Source organism: Podarcis gaigeae (genome assembly GCF_964106915.1).
Source record: "Podarcis gaigeae genome assembly, chromosome: 4".
Lineage (NCBI taxonomy): Eukaryota > Metazoa > Chordata > Lepidosauria > Squamata > Lacertidae > Podarcis > Podarcis gaigeae.
The window spans coordinates 65,521,186-65,529,901 of record NC_139677.1 but is presented as its reverse complement, the minus strand read 5'-3'; the positions used below and the strand labels follow the sequence as shown (position 1 = coordinate 65,529,901).

Genomic DNA, 8,716 nt, shown 5'->3' with positions numbered 1-8,716 from the left:
ACATTCTCCAGAACACTCTCTATTATGCAAGTATAACAACAGAACTGGAAATGCCCAGAAGCCATTGACAGAACATTTCATTCTCCCTGGAGTCTGGATATTCAGCAACAGACTTATGTAATGATTTCTGTTTTCCCCTGGAAAAGGAGGTATCTGGAACATTTTTGGCTGTTTCTATTCATGTTTCAAACCTGCAAAGACAAATCTTCCACATTTGTGTCATTTTATGGCCCTTTTTCTCATCTCATCGATGTGGCAGCCATTTTGTGTCTGCCTGTTTACTCCTCTGACACCTTTCCTCCCTTTACTGCTCTTAAGGACACTTTTGTGATCAGCTGGTGACAACAGGTGAAGGGATAATGAGCAACAAGGCTGTTATGTACTGAGTTGAATAGGATCCAAAATGCAGCAGTCTGATTGGTCCTAGAACAATAGGATTCAGAATGCAGCAGTCTGATTGGTCCTAGAACAATGCAGCAGTCTGATTGGTCCTAGAACAATGCAGCAGTATGATTGGTCTGCAGGAGCCATCCAATCTAGCTCCAGGTGGAAGTGAATCCGCAACGTGATTGGCTTATAGGAGAATCCCGGAAATAGCCAATCATGTGCGGCCCATTGTGTAAATAATGTATATAAAGCAGATATTTTGGGGGAGCTTTCATTCCTCGCTACTGAGCTGAATAAAGGGCACGAAATCCACACAAGACTCCGAGTATATTTCAAAGGCTAAGCAGCGGGAAGCAGCCATGTCTGCCTTTCTTCCCACTACGTCAGGAGAGCTCAGTGCTTATGTTCAGGGTAGGAATTGGTACTGCCAACCCTATTCTGACTACCCATTTAATTAGTGGTAGACTGAAAGCAAAAGCCAGGCTTTAAATAAGACAACAAGATTATGGTGAAAATGTGTATATATATTGTTATAGGTTTCATATCCATGAATCCCTTCCAGGTCTGTGATCCAGTGAGGTTTAGAATCTAGCAGAAGCCACTGAACCAGTTCTACTAGCCTCTTTGTGAGGTAATAGCCTTTGCTGGCCACTTAAGTGCTCTCATCAGCATCTCACAGTGCGAGCTATGTTGTCATAGTGACAACTCAGTGATGGTCCTCTCCAGGAAGTGGCTAGACATTTCTCCACCCCCTTCACCTGGTTAGCTGGTGTTATCCCAGGGTGGGAACCATAGGCCAAAGTGGAGTGTGTGTGCAGTGAATTTTGGCTGATGCTGGAATCTGGAGACACAGAGGCTTCTCTCGGTCTGTGCTGGGAGGGCAAAATCTGCTGGAGTGTTGATGCTGTGAGCCCTCCCAGCCTATGCTCGGGTTGCATATATGTGTAAATAGAACTATGTATCCTGAAGACACCACAGCCTCCGTTGAGCTTCATTCCAAGGAAACCAAACCCAAGGTAAGTGCTGGAACTGAGAGAGTCTCTCACCATTCAGAGATTGGGGTGCATGCAACTGTGTTGAACTGAAAATGGCTTCCTTCCCTCAAAGCTCAAGGAAGAACTTTTTAGTTTGGGTATGTTTCTTATATTGTGTCATGTTTTATAAGGTCTAGTGTGAGGAGATGTTCTCTGGACAGCTGGCATGGGAGGAGCAGCCCTGCCATTTATCTTGCCTCCCCACCTCCCCCTTTATCTGTGTGGAGGCTCTCCGAGGGCCAGATGTTAACAAATTACCTTAATTATTCCCACACCCCATTCCTTTGGTGTGGCTCTGTACCACACCATATGCACCTCTGTAGGAGTCAAGTTGTAAATGAAATTCCCAAAGTTCACAGCTCAGAAGGTGATGGAAAGTGCGTTTGAAAGCAATACCCTTAGAGGCCATATATTCTGAGCTTTGTCAGGCATAAGTACCACAATCTGCACGGCTGCAACAGTGTAGGCAATGTCTTAATTACTATAATTAGCCCTGAATCAAAGCCTATCATTGGAAGCATAATAAGCCCTGAGCACAATAAGTTACATTCTAAAATAGCTGGCTGGGAAAAAAATAAAGACAATTTGGTATACACAAATGAGAAGCAAAGAGGTGCTAAGTACTTCATTTAATTTACACTTAAAATTAGTAGTAGCTGTGGCTTGATCTCTGTGCTTGATAATCTATTCAATAGACTGAAGAAGGGATCTCCTGTTATCCCTTAAAATCATGCATTAAACTACTTACTGAATACATATTTCACTCTTCTGCACATTTCTTGCATTCAGAATTCTTCTGGGTATTTTTTTCTTGCTTCTTCCTGATCACTTTCCAGTATTTTCCATTGCCCTTCTTCAATGTGAATAATGATCGCAATCAATAACTTCATTCCTATTTGTTCTACTTTGACCTAACTTTTTATATAATCTGGAAACACGTCCCATGCAACCTAAACCCTTTGTGGGACCTTAGGTAACCTTCTTGCTTTACATTATTCATGCTTTGTGGATTAACAAACATAGGCAGTTTGCACTGTGAGCAAATTAATTCTCCCATCTACCATTTTTTATTTCAGAAGGAGAGAGACAGAGAGGAGCTATGAATGCCTCAGAAGAAGAAGAGTCTGAATGGGAACATAAAAGGTTGTAGTTCTGTCATAAACTCAAAACCGTCTCCTATTATCAAAGGTCAAAAACATTATCCACATGTCAGCCAAATTTATAAATACACTCTCCATGGAGCTGAACCTAAAGTATGAAATAAATAGTACACTGGGAGCTATAAAGATGAATTAGGAGCATGGGAACCTGAAACTCTTAGTTTAATTGCTCCATTAGGCAAGAAAAGGGGTGATGTCTCCACATTTATGCACAGGAAATTTGGGGTTTATTTTTTTAAAAAAACATGAAATTATTGTATAGCTTTTAAAGCAGAATGTCAACGGGCTACAACGCAGATTGCCCAACGGGGAGTGCCAAAGTTTTAGAATTTTCCACACAACAAGACAGTTGGCTGGTGGCTGGTGGCTGCTTAGCAATTGGAAATCACCTTAATTATCATCAGAAAATGCTGTAATTCAGATATACAAAACTGTCTTCTTCCCCCACCAAATCATGGAATTTGGCATGAAATGGATGGAAAATGTTAAAAAAAGATGCAAGTGAATTTTTTGGACAGCACTAGGCAAAGTACCTAAAGTCCATTAGAAAAACAAAGCACAAACGTTTGTAAAACAGCAAAGCATCTTCGGAATATAGGTGATTTTGAACAGCAGTGGGCTTTATCCTTTCCCCACATTGATGGAATAACCACAAACATACCACCACATACCCTGGAAGTGGAATCACCAAGCTTCTGAATTTTACTGCACAGAAATGAGCAGTCTGTTCTTTCTTGTTCTTGCTAAAGACCACAGGCCAGATTGCTCTCAGAAGAAGTGGGTACTTTTTCCATGTAACTCACAAGTGCAGGGTGACTCACACAATGTGGATATTTGCTCACTGAGGGACAATTACTGCCATCATAGCAGCACTTGGGCAGCACTAATTATATTAATTTCAGAGCAATATTACTAGTATGGCTTTCCTTCTGGCTGAGTGCAGATGCAATTTCCTTTTTCTGTCAAGAAATCCCTGAACACCACCACACATACTTTCACAAAACCACAATTCCCAGGAGTCTGTGTGCAGAGGCAAGGACCACTATCAACCCACAGTTTGAAGCTGTGATGTAGATATTACCAGGGTGAAAAATCACCTGTACATCAATGGATATAACACAGTAGCTACTTGACCTAATTGTGTACATGGGGCAAGATCAGTGCAGAACAACAAGCCACTCTTTGACTGTGGGAATCAGACCCTTGGGAGCAAGCAAATATTTGAGTTTGCTTACATTAGTTTGTGTGATGAGGTTAACTTGAATTTCCCCAGAAGGCTTGCATGATGTGCTTCAAAACAAAACAAAACCCTAGAGACAGAAACCATTCAGGGCCAAAATAGATATGATGTGTGAATACAATTAACTTGTGCATTATTATTTTTTGTTATATCTATAGCAGCCACAGCATGGTCTGAGTAGCCTCAGGACTACAAGGTTGGGAGGAGAGGAAGGTTAACTCTTTCCCTCCCAGGAAAACGGTAATTCAAAGGAAAGCTCCATTAGTGCCAACAGTAGATTCCTGTGGATTCAAGTAGCAGCTTCAAAGAGGCATTCTTTGTTAGGACCATAGCAAGGAGGAAAAAAAAATTAAGCTCCCCCCCCCTCCATATTCATAGTCCAGAGGCTATTTAGGTCTTCCCACAGTTGCTAGTTACATTTTTTTAAAAATCACTTTAATTGCACTTATGCAATTACAGTGGTACCTTGGTTCTCAAACACCTTGGTACTCAAACACCTTGGAACCCAAACACTGCAAATCCAGAAGTAAGTGTTCTGGTTTGCAAACATTTTTAGAAGCCGAACGTGCTCCGTTTTGAGTGTTACGCTTCCGTTTTGAGTGCCACACTTCCATTTTGAATGCCACACTTCTGTTTTGAGTGTTATTCTGAGGTCTGTCTATTTTTGCTATTTATTTTGCGTTTTGTTTTTGCAGCTCTTTTTGTTTTTGTTTTTGTGACTGTGTGGAACCCAGTTCAGCTACTGATTGATTGGTTGTGTGACTGCAGTACATTGTTTACTGCTTTCATTCTATGGATCAATGGTCTTGTTAGATAGTAAAATTCATGTTATATTGCTGTTTTAGAGGTTGTTTTTAAAAGTATGGAACGGATTCATCCATTTTGCATTACTTCCTATGGGAAAGCGCGCCTTGGTTTTGGAATGCTTTGGTTTCGGAAGGGACTTCCAGAACGGATTAAGTTGGAGAACCAAGGTACCACTGTAACTTGTTTGGCCCTTAATCTCACATGATAGCCCACATTACTCCCCCACATCAGATTATTCAGTTTCCAAAAGGGCAGATAGTAGAGGGGATATTGTATGGATTGATGTTTAGTAAAATGTTCCTTCTTCATTTTTAACCTTTTCTTTACGATTTAGAACAGAATACCAATAAGAGCTGCCTGTACCCATTATTAGGAAATTTACCTGTCACCATGGTCCACATTTAAGACATTCATTCATTCATTCATTCATTCATTCATGGAGCTGTATGACTGGTTCCTTCAAATCAATATGTGAAATTCCTCTTCTTAACCATTGCTTTCTCTTTATGGTCATTATGCCAAAGTGGCAAAATATTTTAGCCTTCCTGAAAACAAAGACTCCACATCTTGCTTCTCAACTACCATTTTCTGAGTTCGCTCATCTGAGCACTGGATAAAAGCAGGGCTGATTTTTTTTTTTTTGGTAACACTTATTAAACAAAAGAATAAATGAAGAAACTTCCCCTCGGTTCACTGCAGCACATCAGGGATGAAAATGCTCACTAACCCTTACCCTTCTGCAAAGTATGTTGTGAAATATAATGGCAGGTATTATTAGCATAATTACAAAGACCCACTTTTAAATTGCTGCTATCAAGTAAAAGGATTACTCATGCATCTATAATATTTTCCTTAAAGCATCTTGGAAGAATGCACAACTCAGCAGAATCTTAGCTGTCTCTTAATTACGTTCTACACATATCACTACAGAGAGAATTGGGAACGAATCGCGATTTCAACTGGTGCAAGTTTTGAATGGTCCTTGAAGCATCATTAAACCAAAAGTCTTTAAAAAAGAACCATATTGTACACTGGCCAATGGACAAGTAATGGGTTTGCAAATAAATCTACATTTTATAATTATTGCTCAAGTGTCGCAGTACTGCTGTGTGTGATTTTGTGTTAACTATGCTTTTTAAAACACATACACACAATGTCTTTTTTAACAGTGAGAAATTTAATCTGGAATTAATGCCAGTTTACAGCTCTGGGTCATCCTTCAAATTGTTCTATCTTCCATAACAGGCTTTCTGGCTAGGAGTGCGTTAGCATCCCCTTTCTAGATGTTAACAACCATTATTCCATGCATGCATGCATCCATGTATGTATGTTTATTTTTTAAAAAGTCTTACTGTGTTAAGGATTGCAGCCTATGTAGCCTTGTAAATTGACTACATTCCTCTCATTCTCAGAGTACTTTGAGAATTAGTGTGCAGTTAGATTTTTCTAGCACTTTGCAGATTTCTGCAAAAAGGTTTCACTAGCCATGGAATTCTTACCAAGGTTTTCTTACACTCAAGTTTGCTTGCTTGAAAAAAACCACACACACTGAATGTTAAAAGTGCAGCAAATTCTATTAAAATTCTGGTGTTCTTTTTCTAACTAGATAATAAAATTGTAAGCATGTCATAATGTTGAGATTTATGTTGCTGCCCAACAAGTACTCATGTGAAGTGCAGCACAATGAGAGAACAGCGATATTGCAGGGGGAGGAGGATGGAAATGCCAGCAGGGAGGCAGGCAGGTGGCCCATATGAGTGGGTGGTAGCCCAGACAGGTGAGCAAGTGTGTGGGTGGGTGGCTCAGACCCACAGGTAAGCGAGTAGGTGGCCCAGGTGGGCTTGGCAAGGGAAGCAACCAGGGGGCGGCAGACCCAATTGAATCTCTTAAAACCTTGGTAAGAATTCCATGCCTAGGGAAATCTCTTTGCCTAGCCCTAATAAATACCAATGGTTGACTACTTATTGATGTACTCCAACTCCCATCAGCCCCAATCAGCTTGGCCAATGGTCAGGGATGATGGGAGTTGTAGTCCCGTAACATCTGGAGGCCCACAGTTTCTCCAGCCCGTGGTTTAAAGGATTCATCTGAAAAAGCAGGTTTAGAATACTCTATTTCCTTTCACCATCATCTTATAGAGAAGAACAGTTTATCTAATAGAAATGGACATGCTTGAGCCTCCTTTCCAGCAAATCTATAAATCCACCTTAAAGAGCAGCATTTTAAGGATAGACAGTTGGGTTGCAGACCTTGGCAGGAATGTAGATTAACACAGTTCCAAAGAGGCAAAGGGACAGGAAAACAGGCTGAATAGTTCATAGATGCCTTGTGGAGGAACAATTATGCTCCTGGTATATCCTATGCAAGTGCAGTCAAGCCATTATCTTTCAGCAGACATTCTAAATTATGTATCTTTATTCACAACATGTGCAATGTCATTTCAAATGGCCAATCCTTTAAAAAACAGCGGTGATAAGGGTTAAGGGGCAACAATTGTATGTGGCTGTGGGGAGGTCCAAATTCCCATTTCTGGAATGGATTGGGAGGATTCAGATAAAAGCTGAGAATCAGTTTGATTTGAGCCTGTTCATGTCTTATCCAAACCTACATACATATCTGCAGTCTTAAAAGCTTTCTCTCTTTTAATAAGAATCCTTTGCCTGTCATAGCGAAAGCACCATCAGTGCAGACTGAGTGATGCCATTCACGTGGAATGTTATTATCTCTTAAAAGATTATTATAAAGATAAAACCCTTGTTCAGAGGCTGCAGGCTTGGTCTTCACCAATAAAGCACTCCCAGAAACATCACTCTCATTAAAATTATAGGAAATAGCCATAGATGTACTAATCAGGAAGCAGCAGGAGATTCATCAAGCTACATGGTACATTTCTTGGTTACATGCATTATTGTGTAGCAAGAGCCATTTAGCAATTTGGTGTCTGACAATGCCCTTGACAACTGAAACAGCTTTAGCTGCCTCCTCTTACCACTTTTCATGTATTATTTTAGTGGCATCGGTCCCAGATGTTCACTGACTGCAAAATGCAAGCAATCTCATCCATTCTTAAACAACTAAATGCCTATGGTCTTTTTTTTTAGTACCACAGTCTGATCTATGTTTACTTGGAAATAAATACTACTGTGTTAAATGGGCCTTACTCCCTAGTATTTAGAATAACAGGTTTTTAGGGTGGTTATTAATTTAGTAAAACAATACTACTACTCCCCTTCCAAATGCAACAACAACAACAACTTGTTCAAGGTAAGTATCCTAGCTATCCTACCCCAATATTACAACTGTGAATAATAAAAATGCTGGACCCTAACACAACTCCAGAACTGAGGACCAAATGGAAAGACCTTAGCTCCATTGCTTTCAATGCAAATGGTCCCAGGTTAAATCTCTAACATCTCCAAAGGAGCAGGAAGCAACTGACAGGAAAGGCCTCTGTCTGGAGATAGATGGGTCTTGTATCCGCTAGGGAGCGGGTGGCGCTGTGGTCTAAACCACTGAACCTCTTGGGCTTGCTGATGGGAAGGTCAGTGGTTCGAATCTGTGAGACTGGGTGGTCTCCTGTTGCTCTGTCCCAGCTTCTGCAAACCTAGCAGTTCAAAAACACACCAGTGCAAGTACAGTGGTACCTTGGGTTACATATGCTTCAGGTTACAGACTCTGCTAACCCAGAAATAGTACCTCGGGTTAAGAACTTTGCTTCAGGATGAGAACAGAAATCAAGTGGCGGCAGTGCAGCAGCAGTGGGAGGCCCTATTAGCTAAAGTGGTGCTTCGGGTTAAGAACAGTTTCAGGTTAAGAACAGACCTCCAGAACGAATTAAGTACTTAACCCGAGGTTCCACTGTAGATAGTTACCGCTGTGGCAGGAAGGTAAACAGTATATCTGTGCACTCTGGTTTCTGTCATGGTGTTCTGTTGCACCAGTTTAGTCATGCTGGCCACATGACCCAGAAATCTGTCTGTGGACAAACACTGGCTCCCTTGGCCTGAAGTGAGATGAGTGCCGCACCCCCGTAGTTGCTTTTGACTGGACTTAACCATCCAGGGTCCTTTACCTTTATGTTTGTATCC

General features: G+C 41.0%; 1 long non-coding RNA gene across 2 annotated transcripts; it reads left to right on the top strand.

The window, feature by feature from the left end:
- Positions 1-1,027: 1,027 nt before the first annotated feature.
- Positions 1,028-5,719, top strand: LOC310842868. 2 transcript variants are annotated; one of them, XR_014563362.1, is made up of 3 exons: positions 1,028-1,403; positions 2,498-2,564; positions 5,487-5,719. It is a non-coding gene; the product is annotated as an uncharacterized lncRNA (long non-coding RNA). The 2 variants fall into 2 exon arrangements; XR_014563363.1 differs by having other exon boundaries at positions 1,265-1,403; positions 5,559-5,719.
- Positions 5,720-8,716: the final 2,997 nt, after the last annotated feature.